The 22,255-nt window shown below is 38.2% G+C and overlaps 1 protein-coding gene across 5 annotated transcripts in view; it reads right to left on the reverse strand.

The window, feature by feature from the left end:
• MAPK10 (mitogen-activated protein kinase 10) overlaps positions 1-21,916 on the reverse strand; it is a 217,490-nt gene extending 195,574 nt beyond the window's left edge. For 4 of the 5 annotated variants that reach the window (XM_026697824.2, XM_087935861.1, XM_087935860.1 and 1 more), the window contains exon 1: positions 21,799-21,915. The gene's annotated coding sequence lies outside the window, so the exon portion shown is untranslated. Of the gene's footprint in view, positions 1-21,798 lie in introns of all 5 variants that reach the window. The other variant, XM_026697825.2, reaches the window with a different exon arrangement.
• Positions 21,917-22,255: the final 339 nt, after the last annotated feature.

The raw sequence follows: 22,255 nt of genomic DNA on the forward strand, positions 1-22,255 counted from the left end.
ATCAGTTCCTTGGGAAAACTGCAGGAGAGTATATGATAAATGATCTCTCTAGATCAAGGCTAGCCTCAATTGACATATAAATATAAGAACATTTTTTAAAACCACCTTAATGTCACAGTATACCCAAATGCTTCATTTTCAAGGAGCAATGGAGCAAGGATATTTCATCAACTCAGGCAATAACTATTACCTGACCATAATAATTACTACTGAACTTCTTCGTCTGTTGAGAGACTCATAGTCAACACTAACAAGAAGCTTAAATGTCCTACTGAGTCAAGCATTTGAAGCTTATCTATTACACCTTGCAAGATTACCTTAGGACCTACAGCTCCTGGTGTTTTGTTTTGTTTTTTGACCTTGAATGCTTTCTCTTCCTTCTATTTTTCATTTTCACTTTTGACAGTCACTTTTGGCTTTGTTCATTTTCTGAAATTACTGACTCATGACAAGATGGCTTTTCAACATCCAAGAGAGAGAATCAGCAAGGCACCTGCTTAGGAATTAGTTGCTTTGGGCTTCCACAAACTATGTCCTAGCCAGCAGTCACTTAACTAATGATAGCAACAGCAATAGCACTTAAACCAGGCGTGTCAAACTCAATTTCATTGAGGGCCGCATCAGGGTAGTGTTTGGCCTCAGGGGCCGGGGTGGACATGGCCAGGGTGGGCGTGGCCAGCTCAACATCACTCGTGTCAGGGATGCATGTAGTGGCCCGAGCACTCTAGCAGCGAAACAGGTTCCCAAGCTCTGTTTTTGGCTGCCATGGCCTCCTGCAACCCTCTGCCAACGAAAACAGAGCTTGGGAAGGCGGCCTTCCTGAGCTCCTTTTTCACTAGTAGAAGCACCGCGCAGCAGTCCTTTGCTGCTTTGAAGACAGTCCTGTGGGCTGGATCTAAGTTCCCCATGGTCTAGATCCAGGCCCCACGCCTTGAGTTTGACACCCCTGACTTAGACTTATATACCACCCCATAGTGCTTTACAGCATTCTCTGGGTAGTTTAGAATGCCAGAATTATTTACATATCACCCCCCAAACAATCTGGATCCTCATTTTATTGACCCCAGAAGGACAGAAGGCTGAGACAACTTGAACCCCTTCAGGATCCAACTCCAGTCTGTGGGCAGAGTTTGCCTGGAATACTGCACTTTAACCACTGTGCCATCAGGCTCCTATGATCCTAAGGATACTGATTGATTATGTAAGAACTGCAGCATTAAGAAAATTATGCTAAAAGTTGTTCTCTCTTTCTCCCACCCCGAAATAAGTCTTTCATGTACATCATTTCTGTTAGAACATAATCTTGAAGCAAAAGAGTAAATTACAAATATCACCAGTAAGACAATCTGGAGCCTTTTCAACTAAAGGCTGGATGAAAATGCTTTAAACAAAATATAAAAAGTAATCATATTTTACTCTTTGGATTTATGCCATTGTTGAGATTGTCAACAGTCATTTGTAATTTTATTTCCAGTTGAACCTCTTTGAAATTACACTATGATCTTCCCTTGGGCTTTTTTTCTAACTTTTTTGGGGAGGAATTCATTTATTTCAAACAGAAGAAATGGCATAAAATGGAACAGAACAAAAAAGAAATCTTACATATATATGTGGGTTTCTCATACACATATGTATGTAAAGCTACATAAGAGTATCAATAAAAGTTACTATATTTCATTGTATTCGACTATAACCTGTAAGTAACCAATTCATACATTGCAAGTAAGTTCAACCTTGGAAAGATAAAATTATGGTCCCATCTGATATTAGCTAACAGCAATAGTAATAGCACTTAGACTTATATACCACTTTACAGTACTTTACAGCCCTCTTTAAGTAGTTTACAGGGTCAGCCTATTTACCCCAACAATCTGGGTCCTCCTTTTACCAACCTCAAAAGGATGGAAGGCTGAGTCAATCTTGAGCCTAGTGAGATTCGAACTGCCAAATGGCAGTCAGCCAGCAGTCAGCAGAAGTAGCCTGCAGTACTGCACTCTCACCACTGTGCCATTGTGGCTCATCTAATACATTTCTGATTATTAGGAATGTGTATTGTAGATGTAAAATTGCATTTCTGAGACATCTTAAAACACTGAGACACTGTGGGAAAAGATACAATTAAAAAACTTACTTAGGAGCTTTTAAGATACTTGTTGCTTAAGATCTACTCTACACTCTTTAAAATATCACCTGTGACATCATCTATCATGTGGGAATCTAAACTCACCAAACCATGCCATGCCCACCAAGCCACACCACACGCACAGAACCAGTAATAAAAAAATTTTGAATCCCACCTCTGATCTGGACCATTAACATTTATATTATCTGAGGATCCCATATGCTAAGGAGAGATTATTCTCACAGTTCTGGCCAAAGATCTTGCCACAGGTGAATTAATCTTTTGGGTCGCATGCTGAGCAAAGATGTACTTCTAAAACAGCAATGAGTTCCTCCATCTGTCCAAATAGGATATGAGCAACCAGCAGGACCCACCAACTAGATTTCCCTTGATATCTCTACCTAAAGTACAAATGCCTTCAGGGAGACAATATTAATATGTACTTCTGTATGCATGAAAAGCTCCTCACAAAAGGCAACCTCAGTGGTACAGCTTTGCATGCAAATGGATTTTCCCGCCCCCCCACTCCCCGCTTTGCACACAGATGCCAGCTAGTTAGCACAACTCTGAAAATTTCTCTTCTACTAATTGAACGCATGGATGCAACGTCTGGTGTAATGTGAAACGGGATCGTTTCTCTAAAATGGTTCATTAGCATGCAATTCTAAATACAACTTCCCTTGGCAACTTCCCTCTTTACAGGGCCTTCTCTTTTCCCGTGTAGAAGAATGACATAGGGGATCAGAAGAGAGAAGAACATTCATCAGAAAATTGTGGAGAGGAAATTTTATCAATGCCTGCCAAACAAACCCATCGTCTGCAATTCTCAGTGTTGTATATTAAAAAAGAAAAAAGGCTATGCTCAGCAACTCACACCAGTTAAAGAAGTTGAGCAATCTTCCACTTCACTGAGTTAATATGTAAAGATCAGCACAAAACATTATTCGGGAGTCTTTACCAAATAGCTTTTTGTTTTTGTAAATAGCTATGCTATGAATCATTTGCTTCTTTCCTGAAAGTTCCCATATGTAATCTTAACACAAACTTATCTGCAAATTAATAATGACTCTTCCAGTGGTGGGATTCAATTTTTTTTACTACTGGTTCTGTGAGCGTGGCTTGGTGGGTGTGGCAGGGGAAGGATACTGTAAAATCTCCAGTCAGAGGTGGTATTTGCCAATTCTCCAAATTACTCAAAATTTCCGCTACCGTTTCTCCAGAACTGGTCAGAACCTGCTGAATACCACCTCTGGACTCTTCCCAATTTAAATATAAATAATTCTGCAATATTAAACCACACATTTACTATGGGTTGTAAATCTGTTGTAAATTCTATACTCATAATTAAGCATGCCATCTTGTTTGCTAGGTCATTAGGAGTTTAAAAAACTCTTGCAATATAATCAGACTTGTTTTCTATTTATTATGTATCAAATTTATAAGCCACTCATCTTGCTTGTTTACTACTATAAGGCCAGGCAAGCTAAGAGGAAAATTCATACCAGGATTTCAACATCAGATTTCCATACCTGACCGTAAACACCGAAAGCATAATAGATTAAATGAGAGCACCCTCTAGAATCCAATATTTATATGCTTTAGTGTTCATTCAGCTGATCACATGGTCATTCACTGTTCAACCATCTATAACACTTTAGTTTCAAAGGTTATTCCTTTATGTGAGGAACTAACTTCCCATATGATGGTAGTGCTGAAATGAATAAAATTAGTTGTTCATTAGTGTCCTAGATATATCCTTCCCCAAATTATTTGAAATTTCCCTGATACAGATACCAAAGCTCCTGGAATAGATAGCTTAAACAAACTTCCCATAACTCAGAGGGATCCAGGTTAAAAGGAAGCCTCCGAACATAGCTTTATTGAAGTTTCAGGCTAACCTATCAAAGGTATTTTTGTTTTTTATTGACACTTGTGGAATTATTTACTGTGGAGTATATTTCTTTTTGGAATGAAAAGATAGATACTGACTTTTAACTCCTGATTTTCAAAGGTTTTAACATTATTTAATATAATAGTTCCCTACATATGACCAAAATGCTTGGATTTGCTTGGATGAAGAACTGCTACTCAGCCAATTGTGATAAAGTAATGCAACCAGATATCCCATTAAAAACTCTAAGCAGTAGAATGGTGCAAAGGGAGATTGTCACTACTAACATATAATGTCTGCTCTGTGAATTCACATATATATTCTCATTTAAGAGTACAAATTGTTCCAGAGAAGAAGGTGGAGCCTCCTCGCTGACGGACCATAGATCGTGACTCTCTGTGGCTATGGTCCGTGCTCTTTTGTTGGAGAGCCCCGATCATTACGATTAGGGGCTGAAGCTACTTTGGAGGGGTGGCAGAATAAGGGGAAGCCACAATCCAGGTTGAGGGGAGCCGCATCTCCCCCCCTGGGCTTGGTCTTTTTCCCCCCGAAGACAACTGCAGCGGTGGTTTAAAATGGCCACCCCAAAGAGGAGGACTCAGCTGGATTAAGGTTTGTGCAGGAGGGAAGAAAGAGGTGGATAACATCTGAACCGGGACAACTAGGCAATACAACTAAACAAAAGTATCCCGGGATTAAGGTAACATGGAATTTTTAAGAAAAGATAAGTGAGAGGCGAAATTACAAAGGGACAGGAAAAAAAATAAGAAAATATTTTTGACAGCTAAGCGGGGCTTCGAACTGGGAAAGGAAGAAACTGGAACTAAAGATTTAACTAAATTGGACTAAAATATTTTGGCAATAAACAGGCATAAAATAAAGCTGGACTTAAGACTATCAAAAAATAATAATAATAAAGTTTACAAATTGGAGACTGGACTGTGCTGGAATATTGAGGTTCGAAAAACCCTAAACAAAAAAATAAGGGAAAAAGGTGAAGACTTTCTATAATGGAGAGTGCCACCTTTTGACAAAAACTTGAGCTCAAACAAAAGGGAAAGCATCCTGTTTCTGAATGAACTTGTGTGGATATAACACTAAAGAAATATTGAAACAAAGTAAGAATCTTAGAAAGTGAAAGCAGAACCAGAATAAAGAAAAAAGCAAGGAAAGACTGACTGTGGGATTGATTGGTGTTTTTGGTATAGACCCTGGGCTGGAATAATTGAGAACTTTAGAAAATTGAAAGAAGAAAGAAGGAAAATAAAAGTGTTTTTTTGTGGACTTTAATGATTATAAAATACAAGAGTGTGTAATGATGATATCTCTTCGGGAATTAAAAATGGAACTTAAAAATATGAGAGAATTACTACAGGAAAGAGGCGAATCACTTTGCTCTGTGTTAGAAACAATGGAAATGGCGATTGAAGAACAAGAAGAAAGAGCTTCAGAGGAGGAGGAGTCGAAAGTTGAGATTTAAGAAGGCAATCAAAAGGGGGAATTCCTGTGAAGTCGGGAAAGGCAGAAAGACCCAGCAGAAAAGGGGAAAGGAAGATATTAAGAAAGAGAGGGATATAAACTGGAATGAGAAAAGATATGGGGAAAAGAGGGGGAGGAGAAGCAGTAAGAAACAGGTGCATGAAATCAAGAAATGCGGAAACAGTAAAATGTTGAAAAGAAATTGTTTTTTCAGAGATAATGGTTGATGAATTAAAAGGGGGATTCTGCAGGGTGACAAGGGTTAATAAGAATATTTCTGCAATTAAAAATATTTAGAAAATAGGGTAATATAGATATTGATAACTTTTATTAAAACTTAAAGGGGGAAAATATGCTGCAGAATCCAAATGAAAAGATGTAATGATTATTATTGTAACTTCTTAAAATTAATGGTTTATTGGGAATCAAGATGAGGGAATAAAGGTATATTTTAATCATGGAGATGTCACACTCAAAGCAGTAAAGGTGGGGGGAACCTATACTTGTTTTGTTTTTTTAGTGTTAAAATTTGTATTAATCTAGAATTTATAAAAAGAATGTGTAATGGAAAGGAAATATGACAGACTAAAGAACCAACTAAATTAATAAGTTAATATAGACTATTAAAAGCAAGGAGAGGAGAGACATTGGTAATTATTATTATTATTATTATTATTATTATTATTAGGCAAACACATATTGTTTATCTTTATTTTTAAAGTAAATATTAAAGGATTATATTTGAAATAATTGAAATGAAAAAAAAAAGATGTTTCGATTGAGATTAATGAAAGAGGCTAGAATTAATGTGTTTGTTTCTCTCCTTACTAAAAATTTGGAATGGAAAAGGTAATAATAGAATTAAATATGCATATATGAATGTATAATTACTGTCATATTTGTATGTAAAGGTGATGACCCAGAAATATGTTGTCCACTAAAAAGAGATTTTTGTTTTTAATGTGAAAAACTGAATAAAATTTGTTTTTTAAAAAAGAGTATAAATTGTTCCCTTAACATACATCCTGCACTTTCATAAATAACTATTTTTCAATGGTGCATTTTACTACAACCTGAGGATTATATGGAGTCAATAGATCTGGAGGGCACCAGCTGGAGACAGCTACTCTAAGAACATTATGGCTCTTAAAGAAGGATACTAGCGGACGATTAAAGAATATGATGCTTAATCAGCAGATCATGCAACGATATAGAAACAAGCCAGGATATAGAAACTTTTTGTTTGGAATAAAAGAGCAGCGTAGTCAATTCTATTCTTGTTAGGCTAAGGACAAAGCTCCATGAGTAAGTAAATGATCTTTTTAAAAAGGAAAACCTAGGCTAGTATTGCAGGGGGAAAATTTTATTACATTTGCTACCAATGTGACTACGAACCATTTACAAGTTGGAGTGCCTTTCTCTGCTAATGGGGAACAACTAGTCCTACTGGTATGAATAAAAGTAACTTTCTTCCAGTGCTATGTTAGCATTGTAGTCTCAAAATGCAGACCAAGTCCAATGAATTGAAAATTTAATGTTTACTTTATTGAAAAACAAAAGAAACTTAACAGAGTTGATGGAACAGAAAAAATTGACTGTTTTTGTTGGTTTTTTTGCATTCAGCAACTTGAGCAATGCAATAGATATTTAAAAGTAATACATAATTTACATTCAAAATACCAAAAACACCAGTTCAACCCTTTTTTCATTCCACTGGTTGAGGTTCAGGATTAATGAAATGTTCTGACTGAGGGGAAAAAGCTCATAACACTGTAATATATTTTAAAGTTCTGTGCAAATTAACCCTTACTTTACTTCTGGGGATCTTCTGCCATGTCTTATTCCAAAAATTCAGGCCTGGACCTCAGTAGGGAGTAAGATCATGCTACCTTAGCCTACTGTTGTGTCCACAAACTGTGGAATGGCTTAGAAAAATGGGATTCCTAGAACATTTTGCTGTCCTCACATAAAACCTATACATAGCCCAAGAAGCCAAACTATGAATAAAGGAGAGTATTTATAATTCAGGGTTAAAAATGAAGGGTCCTTGGTTCTCTCTGGTTGTTTTCTTGCAGACATTTCATTACCCAAACTAGGTAATATCATCAGTGTTAGGATTTTTTATTTTTATTTATATATAGTCATCCATCTTATAACCAGCTATGTTTATATATAACCATCCATCTTACAACCAACTCAGATGGCTCCCAATCAAATATGCAGAATATAAAATGAGGGAAACTACTCTGGAAGAAAGTGAGTGTTGAGAAGAAACATAAATTATCTACACTGATTTGACTAATCTGACAACTAAAATGATCTACACCTCTAGTAGTGAAAATAAAGGACCACAGTTAAAAAAATGGGATTAAATATAAAGAACAAACTAATGACAATGGGTACAACAAAGAACCATAGAACTGATGATGCTGATACTGAAGTGATGGACAGGTTCTGCTTCTTGGATCAATTATCAACAGTAAGGTGTCCTCAATGAAAGCTCCAATCAAGAAATACACCCCAACTATCCATTGGAAGAGCCTTTATATCACTAAAACAATTTTACACGCAATCTTACAGGCAAATGTTAACTCTGTTGTGCTAAGACCTGAGTGGTTTCTTTATGCATCTAGTCCTATTTCATCTGATAGAATATTTATTGGCCACTTCAACTGATCTGCAGCAACAACCTTGATTCCCAATATGATGAACCTTTTATGCATGTCATTATTCTGTTATATTGCTTAAATTTCTATTACAGTGCTGCACTCTGCTATCTTGTATTTGCCTCAATACATCTTGTTTCTAAAACAGAAGGAAAGAAACTTGTGACAAATGGTATTTTTAACCTTTTTTGTAAAGTATGGGATTGAACTAAATCTCCCGAATGAATCTGCTTATGCGGGTGCTGTGAATGTATACATACATCACTCTAAGGTTAAATATCCATCTGTTCTGAAGACACTTCAGAAACACACAAAAAATGAATCAGCAATCAAAGTTTCTAGCAGAAAAAGAACTGTGTTATGAATGAAGGCAAATAGATGTGTCCCAGGATAGTGATGCGATTGAATTTGGGTGGGTCACCCAAATTGACCAGAGATGTACTCTTCTGAGCTTTCAAGATTTATGCTGGAGCCCATCTTCAGGACCTTCTCTACTGAAATGCATGCTTTGAGCTGTTCCTTGAATCATGTGGTACCTTCCTATTAGCTGATTGGTATGTAGATGGCTGGCATCATGAACTGTATTAAGTTTAGTTGAAAAACTAATGCAGTCCTAGGTTGCATCAATACATGTATAGTTTCAGGATCATAGATAGTATTGTACTGCACTAGTGAGACTACACTTGGAATACTAAATCCAGTTCTGGTCACCATACCAAAAACAAACGTTCAGAACATAGGAAGAAGGCAGAAAAAAGCAACAAAGATTATAAGGGGTTTGGAGGCCAAATCATAGGATGAACGATTGCAGGAACTGGATATGTCTTGTCTAATGAAGAGAAGGACCAGGGATGACATAATAGGAGTCTTCTAATATTTGAGGGGCTGCCACAGAGAGGTGGGGGTCAAGCTATTTTCCAAGGCAGCTGAAGGTCAGACAAGGAATAATGGGTGGAAACTGATCTAAGGGAGATTCAACCTAGAAATAAGGATAAATTTTCTCATAGTGAGAACAATCCACCAACGGAACAGAAGTTGCCTTCAGAAGTTGTGGGTGCTTCATCACTGGAGGCTTTCAATAAGAGATTGGACTGCCATTTGTCAGAAATAGTGTAGAATCTCCTCCTTGGGTGGGGGGTTGAACTAGATGACCTACAACTCTGTTAATCTGTTAATTATAAGGGATTTAGTGACTAAGATGAACGATTGCAGGAACTGGATATGCTTAGTCTAATGAAAAGAAGGACTAGGGATGACATGATAGGAGTCTTCCAATATTTGAGGGGTTGTCAGAGAGAAGAGGGGGTCAATCACTCACCCTAAAGTTTCACCATAATAAATTTACATACTTGTCCCACCTAGTATGCCCAACATTAATCTTTTTAAATACATCTATATTTAAATAACCAGATACTTCATTCTAGTGGGGAAAACTAGGGTTGTCTTCTCAATTGTAGGTCAGCAGCTTCAAAGTTCTCATTCTGTTGTTCTTATTATTGTCACCATTTAAAACAGTTTTAATCTGGGCATCCCTTCAAAACAGAATTATTTTACATTCGTGAAAGCTGCCAAACAGCTCTTCAGAGAACTACTGTAGTGTATATGCAGCCAGAATTATTCATATGATTTGCAAAAGTGTGATGAATTATAAAGGTCTCATAATGCCAAAATAAATTAATTTATTACAAATGCTATGTTTGGTTTTAGGATTTGATCACTGGATTTGTTATGATTATAGAAATAGAAGTATTTTATTCTTATTAGGTATATAGATTGTATATTTTTAAGGTTTAGGCTTAAATTTAGAATGTAATTGTTTTGTACTATGGTTTTATTTGTTTTATTAATATTTAGTATGCATACTGTTTATATGTTTTTGTTTTAATTTAGAGCAAATTTTTATTTTATATATTTGTACCTATACCAAGGAAGGTAAGTCATTCTTTTTCTGTTTTTTCTTTTTTCTTTTGTGACTTTATAACTTTTTCTCCCTTTGAACCCCTCCCCAGTTAAAAAAAAAAATTTTTTTTTGTTAAATCAGCACTATGCAAGCAAAGATTCGTTTGCAAAATCCAAGCAGCAGGTTACATGTAAGCAGGTTAAAATCTGAGCAGGGTGTAAACACAGATAATTCCCTGGCCTGCATAGGATAAAGAAGAAACTGATGGATTATCAAATTACAAATATGTCTTATATGGGACATGTAAAATTAAATACAGCCATGATTGTAAATTTAAGCAAAATTTTAGCAAAGAGGAATGCACAAAGTATTAACCTAACCTACAAATGGTTAGTCTTCATATCCTTTCATATAATTTACTGGGGAGACTGCTGTTAATGGAAGTTAGAATTTGGAATAGTCAATACTAATATTTGTAGATTTTTAAACAAAGCTAAAATTATTCTAAAATTTCACAAGCAATTGGAACATCCATCACTCTAATTAACCCAGTTTTAGCCCATAAAAATGTTTGATCTAAATCTGGAACGTGGTAGAAATATCTGAAGCTTCATTAAGGAAGATGAAATATTTTAACTCATACAAACTGTACAGAATTTGGAATTCCTATAGAACAAGAGCTATATTCCTGAAGAAGAGCTAAACATTTCTACATTTTAAGCACATTTCCCCTCTACTCATTTAGGTACAAAAGGTTATTCTTGGAAGAATAACCATTCACCATTTGCACTATGCAGGTGACCCTGAGGACAAAGATAAACCTCCAGGTGACCTCAACTACTCTCTAAAAGAATGCAAATGACCAGCTGTCTACAAGGAATATAAACCATTCCATTCCCTACCGTTCAGTCAGAGCTGAACAAGCTTCTTGCATGAGAAGTGAAACATCTTCAAAGAAAAACAACAAGTCCAATTGCCTCTTGAAAAAAGCACCTTTGGAATCCCCCACAGCTTGAAGTTATTGACAAATTTGCTGAGCATTTCTTCTATGTCCTCATCTAGATCAATTATAAAAATGTTGAAGAGCAGAGGGCCCAGGATAGAATCTTGAAATGCCACATTGCATACCTGTTTCCATGTAAACATACAATAGATCCATTAAGAGCCAAATGTTGTACATTCTTGCTCAACCGACTGTGAATCTATCAGGTGGCAGGACCATCTGTCCCATATTGTCCATTTTATCAAGAAGAAGGCTATAGTCAAATTTTTATTAAATGTTTACTGAACTCTAAGTGGGCCACATCTGTAGCATTCCCAGGGTTTACTAATCTTGCTGCTTTGTCAAAAAAAAAACCCAATAAAATTACCTGATACAATGTATGTTTAAAAAAAACATGCCAGCTTCTAGTAACTTTGTTCTTTCCTAAGTGTTTGCAACTGTTTTCGATATAGTCACCTAGAAAAATGGAGGTTAAAATTATATTTGCAATAAATGTTATGATGTTATATTCACGTAACATATATTCATACATGATAATTCACCAGTATATTGATTCTTCCTTGCTCCTTCCGCCTTATTTTTCTAAGGGGAAAAAGTTGCTGTTGCCATGGGTAATCATTGTTTTTCCTTGGGAATTACAACCCATCTGTCCCTTATTTGCCAAGTTTAAAAATAAGATCTCTTGAAAGATAGAAGGTAGTTTATTTCAACACTGAGAACAAATATGCATGAAGGTACATCCAGGTAAATTATGTGCTCATAAAGGAGAGCTTTTCTGGGGTCCCTAAAGAAGCATGGAGCAATTCTATATTCTTTTGGTAAAAAGGGCTATATGGAACATTACTAAAAAGATATCTCCATGCTACATGAAATGCCAACCAAGTAGACTAAATCAGGGAACAAACAACGCAAGGACAATATTGAGACTCCTCATTATTGCTATAGGATATAATAAAATAATTCTGAAAGCTTGCCAGAGAATATTTCCCCAACGAAGAATAAAATACAGCGGCTGGAGATATTAGACCTAGATTTCAGATCTTCCATGCAAGAAATTATTTTATTTAGAGGTTTCCCCAAACTATTTAGATAGTAAGATATTTTCTCCAAATTTTTTACTTACATATTTTTATACTACTGTTGTGTTCCACAGCTGTCATGAATAGGATGTTTATTTGATCTCTTTCCATTTACTTGTATTCAAATAGACAATTTGTCTATTACTATATGCAATTGTTTTTAAATTGGCTAGAGATACATCTTGAGACATCTACAGCAGATACCCAAAGCAGCACAGAGCAATCCTTTCTACAAGTTAGTTCTCCCAAATACATTGGGCTTCATCTCCTTAATTCCAAATCAACTTGGACAAAAACTATTTGGCTGGGAAATAAACCTGGTAAGAACCAGATTGGAGAAAATTATTTTATATTACTTTATATAACAGCAATATTTCCATACAGAACCAAATTATATATGACTGTTACTACACGACTGCATTTAACATGTTATGCTTTCTATACAGTAGCACCTAAAGGGAAGGAAAGTGTAAGTAATCTCTTATTACCATTACCTGCGGTGGGGGGAGGGAGACTGGCTTTTAAAAGCTGTGTGGCCAAAGGGAACAGATGGCTTTTGGAAACAAGATGTGTTGCTATTTAGATAACAAAACTATACAGAGTTTATTTATTCCTTAACAATATTGAGGGAACTTTAAGATATATCATCATATACTAGATTACGGGTAAAGACGTCTTCTCAAGGACTAGTCATCTCACTCAGAAAATGTAATAAAGGACAGAGAACATACGCTTAATAACTACCGAATACATGAATCAAGTTTCAGAGGTGCCCTTCTCCCCTGTCAATTAATAAGGAATATACTTGAAAAATTACAAAAGAGTAAACACTCCATTGGCAGAGAAAGTGTGGAAAGAAGGACTTGTGGACAACTGTCTCGGCTGTTTTGATCAGTTGGTTTCATTAATGTACATTACGTAAATAAATTTAAACAGTCAACAATGGGTTATACATTTAGATAATTCCATTTTTTTAACATTCCACCATATTGAAATATCCAGTTCATCCATAAAAGCACTTTCAACCCATTAATTGCACCAACTGATTCCCAAGACTCTCTCCGTGTTAGTTGCTACTGCCTACTGTGATCATTAGGATCTTATTATGGCTTTCCTTCATAAAATTATTATTTCTGCCATAACGTTGAACAGTTGCTAAATAGAGTAATCGTTACTTGAGGATATTCCTATATCAAGAAAAGTCATCATAAGAATTGTTGCAATCAATATGATTTTTATAATGATCTGCTTTTCTTCACATCTTCTAGATGACTAATTCAAACTAAAAATAAGATGAAAACTGCCTGAATAGCATAATCCCAAGAAGAAGTATTCTACTTGCCAAAAAGGAAAATGATGAATTTGAGACAATTACCTCTTCCCACCCCATTCTCAAAAATGAAACTTTGATAGACAAATACAAAGATGTCTCCAGTACTGTATTGCCAGTGAATTTAACATCCCCTTATCTGGAGAGAAAAAAAACAAGTCTTTCGTATGTAGTCTATTCATTTTTCCACACTGATTGATCATGTGCCTCTCAAAGCTGTAGACCAGGGATGTCAAACTCAAGGCCCGTGGGCTGGTTCCGGCCCACAGGGTGCTTAGATATGGCCCGTGGGGCTGCCCTGGAAACAGCAAAAGACCCACCCACAGTACTCCTGCCAGTGAAAACGGAGCTCGGGAGGGCCGTGCGCGAACTCTATTTTCACTGGCAGAATCCTAGCAAAACAAACTACTAGCAAAAGTGGCATTCGATCACACGAGTGACATCGGGCTGGTCACGCCCACTCTGGCCACACACCCCAGCTCCTCCCTGCTCCCAGGTCAAACACAACCCTGATGCAGCCATCAATGAAATCGAATTTGACACTCCTGCTGTAGACAGAGTAAGAAGGGAATCCTCATTGATTCCCTCCAGCTGTTGATTACTAGAAATAATCTCAATAAGGAAGATGCACTTAGTTGTCATGGCAAACAATTTATAATAATTCCAGATTCATAAATCTAATTTCTGCAGAATGAACTCTCTCTTTGTGCGCCTATTCTTCTGAGGCTGAAACAAACCATATCCTTTCTTACTGTAAATGTAAATCTTGTCATGATTTCAATTAAGCCATGAATGTTGGCTATTATACCTACTAAGACAAATAAACCATATTATGGTTTGAACTCAATATGTATTAGGTAGGTGTCTAAAGCAGTATTTTTGTTCTTTGTACAGGCTTCGGCCTACTTGCCTATCAGGTTCTTATTCATTGACTCTAAAGTAGAAAAGCCTGGTTTTTATTTTTTTTATAAAAGAAGATTTTCTGTTAGGGAAGATGCTACCTCTCTTGATCATTTTACTGTGACACTGAAATGATCAGAGGGATCCTAAATGGCTGTCTTACTTTAACAAAATGGTCATTAAAAACTGCTTTTGGAAAGATATTTCCAATAGGATCTACCTAGAGCATAGCATTAGCTTAGCTTCTCTGGAGCAAATGACAGTTTGTCATATTCAGCTATAGGAACCGGTTGTTTTTTTAAGGGATATATTCTGTAGTTGCACTCAGAACAATTACAGGTTATCAAATATATAAAGCCAAGCCTGAATCACAAAGAAAATAGTCTGGCTTTATCTATTAAAACCTAATTTTAGCTAACTAGCAAAACAAAATCATCATTTGAGGAAGGGAACAGAGGTTAACAGAATTCTCTCCATTAATAAAATGCAATCGTGCTACAGAATAGTTCTATTTTTTAAAAAAGGGCTACAGCCGTGCATTAAAGACCCTTAAAGGGGAGCAAGTACATTAAAATAAAGTCTATATTTTAGGTAGCTGTCAGAGGCATTTGCTTATGTTGAGACTTTCTTCTTCTTAACAGAATGTTCCATACAAGCAACATTCTGTCTACCACTCTGGATATATAAGAGAATATCCCAATTCTCCTTAATGTGTACTGATAATATAATGTATTATTTATAAATTCAATCAATCTTTCCAGATATTTTACAAGGAAGAAATTAAATACTGTACATAGGTTCTTGTCTCAAGATATTTCAACGCCTAAAAATCTATCCAGGCAACACTAAAGGAAAAGATTGCAAAATTGAAACTTGGGCTCATGTATTGGGTTAAGCTGTAATGACGTTTCTTTTATGGAGTCCAGTATATTGCATGAATTCATGCCTTAAAAGTAATGAACTATTGTATGAATGGTTTCTGATGTAGAAACCATTGTCTTATTCACCAAACCATGATTAAATAAATTGGCTTAACATCACGTACGAAAGCAATTCTGAAGCGTAGTAGAAGTAGGAAGCCTACGGTATTCTAAGCATTGACGGACCTCAGTTCCCATTAGGCTCAGTCAACATGGTCAATGGTCAATATTAATGAGGGATGAAATTCAACAAGACCTGGAAGGCCATATTTCTTCCCACCCCATAATTGCTTAAAATTTAAAACACTTATTTAAAATGTATATAAAATTCATATTCAATATTTTAAGGCAGGAAATGCCTCATGCTGTTATATATGTACAACCTAGTTCCTGAGTGGGTTCATTTTATGGATTTCCAGTACAATGAATCATAAATTAGCCAGATTGGCTATGTTTGCAACACCAGTAGTCCTCGACTTACAATCACAAGCGAGCCCAAGATTTCCTAAGCAAAGCAGTTGTTAAGTGAGTTTTGCCCCACTTTATGACCTTTCTTGCCACAGTTGTTAAGTGAACCACTGCAGTTTTTAATTTAGTAACACAGTTGTAAAATGAATCCGGCTTCCCCATTAACTTTGCTTGTTACGAAAAGTGATCACTGCAACCATCATAAATACAGGCCAGTTGCCAAGCGTTCAAGTTTTGATCACGTTACCATGGGGGTACGACAACAGTCGTAATTGTGAAAAACAGTCATAAGTCACTGCTGAAACTTCAAACGGTCACTAAACAAATGGTTTTAAGTTGAGGATTGCCTGTTTTGTCCTATTAGCTGACTAACCAGTGTTTGAACCTGGGAAGCCAGCATTGTACTACTAAGTAATAAGGTCTCCCTCAAAACTTACTGTCAGCCTTGGAAGCCATATTTTACTTGGAAGTTTCGAGGCTGCCACATTCAGTGCCTGGGAATTTGGGAGAGGGGATTTCATAGTGAGGTAGAAGATTAGACTCAACAGTCTTTCTCAGAGAGTCAAGGACATGTTGCCCTGCACCTGGAGGGGAGTGACTGGAGGGATGTCTCCAGTTGGGACAAAGATTTGATTGTGTTGGACTGATGGGTGCAGGGGATGGATCTTTGATTTTCTTTTGTGAAGGGAAAACCCGGAACTCTCAGATTTGGGTTTTCCCAGATGTGCCAACATGACAACTCTAATAAAATGGAACTTTGAGGAAATGTCTGTCTCAGAGTTTATTGGTTTGGAGGTTGTTAGATGGAACACTGACAGTTACTCCGTTTGTCTTAGCAGAGCTTGCTCACTGCCAAAAGTCTCCATCATATCAATGAGGAGAGTAAGTCAGTGTTTCTGTTCCTAATGTATTCTAACCCGGCTCTTGGACATTGTACTTATTTCATTACAGAACAATTTAGCTCAACCACCCAAAAGGGTTGATTTCCCCAATATAAATAGCTTCTCCTGCTTTCACTTTGAAATTTTAGTACATTATTCCACGATGTGATCATCTCCAATGCTAAGGAAGTTGTCTTGGGACAATGTCTATGGAGATGATCAGTCATCCAGGTCATTGTTGTCCCAAAGGTGCTTTTTTCAGGAGGCAACTGGGCTTTCTTGGGGTTTTTTTTTCCTTGAAAACCTTTCACGTCTCATCCCAGTTGGTTCTTGTGTTCTGCCTTGTCTTGGGACATAACTGCTACTTTGCACTTCTCAATTGCTGACTTATGTGGAACCCCAAGAATCATAATTTTCCATTACAATTTATAAGCATTTAGTAATGCCTTCTTTATCTGAATCTGAAGATTATGTTAGAGTTTTATAAACATGTTGTAAAAACTACATGTGGGAGAGGATGCAAGAATGGTTTTCATTGAGATTACCAGACAGCACATAACTTAATCACAATATGATGCCTTGGAAATCCCAAAGATGCTTTTCAAAAGGCAACTGGACTTTCTTTTTTCCCTTGAATACATTTCACTTCTCATCCAAGAAGCTTCTTCAGTTCTCACTGAATGGTGGAGAATGGAAGGATTTATATTCTTTTCACTCACTAGGGGGCTGGAGGCTAAAACATACAATGAATGGTTGCAGCAACTGGGCATGGCTAGACCAGTGAAGAGAAGGACCAGGGGAGACATGATAGCAGTTTTCTAATATCTGATGGGCTGCCACAGAGAGGAAGGGGTCAAGCTATTTTCCAAAGCACCCGAAGGCCAGACAAGGAATAATGGATGGAAAATGAGTAGGAGAGATTCAACCTGGAAATAAGGAGAAACTTTTCTGACAGTGAGAACAATCAACCCATGGAACAGCTCGCCTTTGGAAGTTGTGGGACCTTCATCACTGGAGGCTTTCAAGAAGAGACTGGACTGCCATTGTCAAAAATAGTGTAGGCAGGTGTCTGCTTGGGTGGGTGGGGGCTGGACTAGATAACCTACAAGGTCCCTTCCCTAAATTCTGTTAATCTGTAATCTGGTCATTGGTATTCTGATACTCAGCCATTAGCTCTTTGAGGGTCATTGAAGCCATTTGGTATGGAAACATTTGAGACTGCTGAAAGAACTGTATTGAAGATGACCTTCATAGACCTCCTCACCAAATGAGCAGTTTTCCACTTGTGATCACAATTGGGACAGCAATTTCCACTGTAAAGCTAGTCATCATTTGCTTTTTCATTTTTACCCAATTATACAACTATTTTTGCCATGGTCATTACATCCATAATGTGCTAATTACGTGAGTCGCAGAGTGGTTAAGAGAATCTAGCTTCCCCAATTAATTTTGCTTGTTGAAAGTTGGCTGGGAAGATCGCAAATCACAATTGTGTGACCACAAGACAACATCATAAATGCAGGCTTGTTGCCAAGTGGCTGAATTTCAATCATATGATCACAACATGCAACAGTCATAACTTTGAGAATGAACATAAGTCATTCTTTATGAGGCCGTTATAACTTAGAACTGTTGTTAAATAGCCATAAACCTGAAGAATACTCAGCACTGAAGAAGCTTCCTGGATGAGAAGCTAAACATTTTCAAAAGGGAAAAAAAATCCAAGAAAATCTAGTTGCCTTTTAGAAAAAGCACTGTTGAGACAAAGTCTAAATTATTCTTTAAGATTTTTTTCCTGCTAATTGTAACACATTCTAATGCATGATTATTAACAAGCAAGTTCCCTTGTGATCAAATAGGATTTATTTCCTAATGAACGCAAGCCAAATTCATACTTTGCATAAAATCATTGCTTTGCTTTTGGTTTAGTATGTTTTGTGACTCTAACTATAATTGTAAGCCAAGTTTTATATTTTAGTGCATTATGCCAAGTTGCTCACTGTAACAACAAACCACTATTAAACAAGCTGTAATTCACCATAATGTGTGAATCAAATCACAGCATGACTTAATTCCACTAAACATGGCTGAATTCATACTATAAACAGATACAGGGAATTGTATTGTTCTGAGCCTGTTAAGTGGTCTGTTTAGCTCCAGTACAAACTGCTATGAGCCCCTTTGCCTGATTCTAACAATGATTTATTTAATCCTTCAAATAACCAACACAACATTGTTTTTTTTTCTTCTTCCACACAATCATGTCCAATTATCAGAGACTGCCTGAACAAGTCCCTGCATTTTCCTTGGCAAGATTTTTAAGAAGTGGTTTGCCATTGCTTCTCTCCTAGAACTGAAAGTGACAAGCTCCAGTGTGCAAAAGACTTGTCAGTGCGAAGGATAATTCTTGCTGGAAATGTATTATATTTGTATGCTTTCTTTCTTAGTCCTATGATGCCTTCGCTGCTAAAATCCAGAGCCCACTAGATGGCAGAAAAGAATTATAGCTTCTGTTTCTCTCTGCTACCTTCTAATGATCATCTAGATTATTGCAGCCCAGATGTGGCATCACTATTCTTTCCATATCCAGGGCAGAGTCCTTATTTCATTTTATCCTACAAAACATTTTGGAAGGTTCACCTGAGCAGTGAATTTGATTTCAGAATTCCCTGGGAGAAGAGAACAGCCTTTTAATCATAACATCACACTGGCTGTTGCATTTGTTGTTCTATCCATCTATTATCCTGTGCTATTCTAGGGTTGGTGCAGAATACTGAGTTGATGACCTCCGAGTGCCATTGCAACTCCATCATGGTTTGAAAGTATACAAACATTTCCGTAAGGTAGCAACCTCCCCTGCCAAAATGACAGCCTTTGATCTCCCCTTTTCCTTCCCCACGACCACCCTTTCTACCTATCCAAGTGATTGACCCCTGCTAGGAAACCATTAAACAACAGTTACAAATAAGCCAGCAAAACACACACTCGTCCCCTCTGGGAACCTTGCATAAACAGCCTTTCTCATCCAGCACACTCACACGCCTATAAACACATCCTCACACACATCTCGAACAAGAAGAGGAAACAGTCATTTTCCCAACAGTCAGCATGAAGCAGAGATTGCTGAGGGTGGCTTGTATCCCAATACAACATTATTCCTCTCTCCCTGTATTATTCCACCATATCGTGCATGACAACAATAAACAAGAATTTTTACAGAAAAGATTAGACGCCCTGAAACACTGGTAAAGAAAGGGAGCCAGAGCCCATCCTGAAGAGGCAAATAAGAGAGGGGGGGGCATGTCCTAATTTAACAGCTCAGATCACACCATCTCTGTCATCCATTTCATAATAGGGAGAGGGGGAGGGACGGGGGGGGGAGAGAAAGATGTGCAGATATAATTTAGGGTTATCAGATGTCCCTTGCTTTCACGGGATGTCATATGATAAAGAAGGCATCACTTGAGCTCTCCCAAGCATTCCTTTGTTTTGAAATTTTAATCCCGGCAACATGGTGCACGTTGCTATCCTAGGGGGTGGAAGGTGGGGGCGGGGGAGAAATGAAATATTACAGGGAAAAAGCAAATGCTAAGGGGGAGAAAAACTGCCAAATTCAAGCGTGCACGGTGGCTTCCTCCTGCTTTACACCCACCCACCCACCCCCCAGTAAATCAAGAATATTCTCCAAAGAGCTCTTGTTAAACCCTTAATTCTCAGGTTGGTTGTTCTCAACACAAGCCCCTTCTGTCTTCCTTATTAGCAAGGCACTTCCTTCCCCACCGCCATCCTCTGCCTTTAATGGCCCTCCTTGAGAAGAACAAAATCAACCATCCAGACCTGCTCTGCTCAATTTTATATATATATAAATGCAAGATCCGTCTTTCATAAGGCACCAGGTCACCCCGAATGAGAGGAGAAGATGGGGAAAAAAAAAAACCTGCATTGAAGAAACAGGCAGCCGATGCAGCAAAAGGAACCCATGTAAACAAGCCTATGGTTTCTCCACACACACACACACACACACACACGCACACACAAACACAACAGTAAATACAGTAAATCCATCATGGATGGAAGGATGGAATTATGGAAGGATGGAATTATGGGGTGCGGGGGGAGCAAAATGCTTCATTAAAGACGTTTACTGGCTTTTGACCTCTAAAAAAGAAAAGAAAAAAGAAACACTCCCGCAAATTCTAGGCATCTTTTTAATTCCGTCCCGCATTGCAGAAGGGAGAAGAGGAAAAAAAAAATCGCTCTCTGAACATTTTGCCCTATTGCAATAGCTGGGCCAAAGACTATTTCTGTAGCGCTCATTGATTTCACTGCAGTCTTTAAATGTTTAGCGTCCCTTCGCAGCATGCGGCCAATCTACTTTCTTCTCCCTCCAAACAGTTTTCTTTTTTTAAAAAAAAAGGGGGGGGGAAGGACTCATTCCCCTCTTCCACCACCAACAGCTGCAGTTATGCAAGACCCGGCCTTGAAGCTTAAGAAATTACTTCCTCACAAGCACTTCATATTTTCCTCCATCTTCACCTCCGGATCATCAACTTCCCCCGCCCCCATCTCACCTTCTAGATAGGAAATCCATATCCCACCAACATAGTTCTAATCTAAAGCGATCCAGACTTCCCATTCTGGGTTTTTATATATAGATATATATATAGAAATATATATTTCTTCCTCTTTTTCCCCCCCACCTGCACCCTGCTGCTGAAGGAGCTGGGGAGAAACGAGAAGGATTAAGGAGAAGGATTAGAGAGAAGGAAGGGTTCAGAAACGCCAGAGCGAAATATCCTTTAGGGAAAATTGGAAGGAAAAAAACAAAACAACAACAACAACCAGAAATCTGTCATCCCATTCCAACAAGGATTCGCGTAAAGAGACCTCTCCGTCAGAGCTTTGAAGGGAAATGAAGATCTTTTAAGGAAAAAGGCTTTCCTGTTCAGGAGGAGAAAGGATGGAGAGAAGCATCAGCACCTCTGGACTTAAAGGCGTCTATTATGGACTCCAGTGTTTACATCCCTTTACCGCCACCAAGACAACCGCCGCAAGGTTCAAAACAAGCTCCACGGCCGCCTTTTTGGAGGCGGGTGGGGGCACCTTCCCGTCGCTTAACGACCCCCACCACCCCCTCCGAAATACATGCAGATACTGACCCAAATCACAAGCTCAAAGATGTCTCTGTCTCTTTCTCTCTGTGTGTGTGTGTCTCTCTCCTTCCCAGGAGCGCAGCTACTGCCTTCCCGCCTCCGACAGCAGTTTGTTTCATTCACTTGCCTTCCCCCCCACCCCACCTCCCCGGCCGCTCGCTCGCTCGCTCGCTCACACACATACACACGCGCACCCTCACACTCTCCTCCCTCCCCTTTATTATTTTTAACAGCAATCAATATTCATTCTCCTCCTTCCCTCCCCCCCCTCCGCCTCCTCGCCTTTGTGTGCGCGCCTGATGCGCCGGCGAGGGGGGGAGCCCAGAAAAAGAGAGAGAGAGAGAGAGATGAAGCTTGGTCGCGCGGGGGTGGGAGCGCGCGCGTGGGAGCGGGAAGCCCGCGCGTTCGCCTCTCCCGCGCCCCTCACCTACCACCCCGCGCCCGCGGATTATTAGCCCTCCCG

This window comes from Pseudonaja textilis, chromosome 6, assembly GCF_049901715.1.
Source record: "Pseudonaja textilis isolate UNSWEBS1 chromosome 6, rPseTex1.2, whole genome shotgun sequence".
In the NCBI taxonomy this organism is placed as follows: Eukaryota; Metazoa; Chordata; class Lepidosauria; order Squamata; family Elapidae; genus Pseudonaja; species Pseudonaja textilis.